The following is a 3,031-nucleotide window of genomic DNA, read 5'->3' as shown; positions in this document are numbered from 1 at the left end:
CTATAAAGTAGTTTATGACACTTATCTTCGTAGGGGTAGTAGTTTTTATGATATTCACATATGAATATAAATTTGGCAAATGAAAATTTGTCCGAACTACTATAAATCAATTTACAGTGTTAACACATTAATCTAGCTTTAATTTGAGTACTAATAGACTACGTCAAATGGTTTTTGAGATATAGATTTTTCAAAATAAATTCACTAACCGATCTTTCAGTACGTCCCATACAACATTTTTATGAAATGTTGCTTTTTAAGAAGCTATATCTCGAAAACTATATTACGTAAATAACTCTATTAGGGCCATATTGTAGCAAATTTTCTCTTCTTTAAATGACGTTCTCTTAGGTTTTCTTGTGTTGTTCCTACATTTGGAGATATAGAGCTCCGAATGAAAAATTAGTTTTTTTTAGCTTTGACATAGAAGCCATTTTTTATTCCCCGTACCTATACTTGGCAGACTCATTAATTTTGACTAGTAATTATACATAGTTTTCATTAAAGTAATAAAAAATTGGGGTGAGATAACTGCCTTTTTGGCATCCTCATGGGCGTACTAATAAGGGATGGCGTCCAGGTCTTATAGTCCTTCTTACGACTTCGTCAGGTCAAAATGCATCTTGCCCTCTCTTCGGTGTTTTTACTTCTGTACCTCTGCTGCTTCTGTCTTCAATGCCTCTTCTTCCTGTTCAGATCCCCCTCTCGTTCGTAGAGGCGTTACCTTTTCGGAACCTTATCTCCCACTATCATCAGCCATACCCAAGGTGGTGGTACACTTAGAAAAGTGTTGGGTTCATGTGTTGTTTATAATTGGCCTGATTACCGACAAAGCCAGAAGGCAATACCTGTTTTCAAAAGATTTGTTGAGGAAGGACCCTTTCACCTTTGCCCCTTAGCCACCTGCAATGTGCCGTTTGTTGACGTACCCGGCACAGGTATGACAAGACACATTGCGGACTTTAATTGTTCCGGTTAACCTACGGCAACCGAAAGGTTGAAGTGGAGGGGGCACCATCAAACATCATGGCATAATAGCCTACAAGATATAGTAGCACCCAAGTGGCCAGCAGCCAAATCTCACCTCCTCCAGCGCTCTCTGGGAAGTGAAGCATCCCAGACAAAGGTGTGAGAGCCATATTGTCTTGAGAAGCAGTTCATCATTTTCTTTGTCTCTCATCAGGAATCCACCATGAGTGAGTAAAACTCTTGGAGTTGTTCCCAGCAGTAGAGAGGAGGGAGGCTTAGAGATGCAGAGGGAAGAAAGAACCACGAGTTAGTCCACCTACCAATAATTAACATGCACCACCGCTTGGCAATCATCATCAACCACCTCAACTTCATATCAACAATTTCCATAGCCCTATCATTCAAAATTTTACTAACCATTCAATCACAAATGTTTTCTTTCGGCCACCCACTACACCATATGTAACTTAACAATAGAATTTTATTTTTCATTTAACCATATTCATTTTTCATTTATACAGTCCACTTCAACCCAACCAGCAAACCAAAAATGAAGTGTGTCCGGGAATTTCAGTTGAGGGCATACTTCATACATTAATAATATTAACAATTACCAATACCTTAATACATATCAATACTTATAGAGGTACAGTCTGGTCACGGAGTAATTGTTTTCCACCTTTTAGGAGAATAGTAAATAATTACAATGTTTTATTTACAGAAAAATTATGTTCCCTTATGAAATAAACCCAGTGGATAAAAGTCTACAAGAGGAGTTAATGAGTGACTTCAAAGGAGAAAGGAATGGATACGTCCAAGTGGGACCGAAGAAGTGGTTTTTTCCAGCGGCTTATACTGACCACGCTGAAAAATTTTATAGTTACCCAATAAGGCAAGAAGACGTTTGGGTTGTGACGTACCCTCGTTCAGGTAAAATATTTTTAAGCGTATCATGATACACCAGTTGACTAATAAATATTTAAAAAATTGATATATAAGAAGATGGTCAGGGTTGCGGACAAAAGAGAAATAAAAATAGTTTACTATTCGCCCCACTTTGCAGGGCTTCATCAGGGCCAAAATGATACAATGATAAATATTTTAAAAGAGACTTACTTGGAATCCACACACAAGACTGAAACGACAAGAAACTGCTCGTAGATTCCGATTGCTACAACACTTACTTGACAAACGCTCTAAACTTCCCATTCACTACAAAAAATTAGTATACACTACAATAATCAGACCAATTTGGACATATGGAATTGAGCTCTGGGGCTCCACCAAACCATCAAATTCTTCCCGCATCCAATCGTTACAATCCAAAATCCTACGTAAAATCCTTGATGCTCTTTAGTACGTCACAAATAAACTGATTCATAAAGACCTTAACATCCCATTCGTTGCAGATTTGGCCCAAAACAGATATGCGTCTTTTCATTCCAAACTCCTTAACCATCCTAACCCATTAATTCTTAATCTTTCATCCTTAACAATCCCTGATAATCCTCCGAGGCGTCTGAAAAGAAGATGGCCACGATACCTTCTAGTTTAAATTAATGTTTAAAGTACCCCCAATGGGTGGTTCCTTCCCAAGATTTTCAAGTGTATATGAAACATACTACATATTTACCTATTGTATTATTTTGTACAGTTGTAAATTACAATAAATAAACAATAAAATAAAAAAAAAAATTTTAAAATATTTTTGGTCGTTACCTACCTTAGGCTATATCAGGACCAGACATCTAAACTTCCAATCCTATAAAAAAAACTGATCTACACAACTATAACAATGCCTACCTAGACATACGGTCGGGTATTCACTAATCCTTACAATCCAAAAACCTTCGTAAAATCCTCAATGGTCCTTACTTATCACAAATAAAGACCTTAATGTTCCATATGTAACCGACTTTGCCCGAAGCAGATATCAATCCTTTCATTAAAAACTTCCTAACTACTCTAACCCACTAGTTTCTTACCTTACCTTGCTTCCTCTTCCATTTCTGACAATCCTTCGAGGCGCCTGAAAAGAAGATGGCCTCGAGAGAAATGTAGA

The 3,031-nt window shown here is 37.2% G+C and overlaps 1 protein-coding gene across 1 annotated transcript in view; it reads left to right on the top strand.

The window, feature by feature from the left end:
• LOC106689065 (luciferin sulfotransferase) overlaps window positions 1-3,031 on the top strand; it is a 19,164-nt gene that overhangs the window by 1,060 nt on the left and 15,073 nt on the right. The window lies entirely within an intron of this gene.

Source organism: Halyomorpha halys, unplaced genomic scaffold (genome assembly GCF_000696795.3).
Source record: "Halyomorpha halys isolate HHAL.00 unplaced genomic scaffold, Hhal_1.1 Scaffold1272.1, whole genome shotgun sequence".
NCBI lineage: Eukaryota > Metazoa > Arthropoda > Insecta > Hemiptera > Pentatomidae > Halyomorpha > Halyomorpha halys.
Note: the sequence above shows the minus strand (reverse complement) of the source record. Positions and strands in the feature narration are given on the sequence as shown.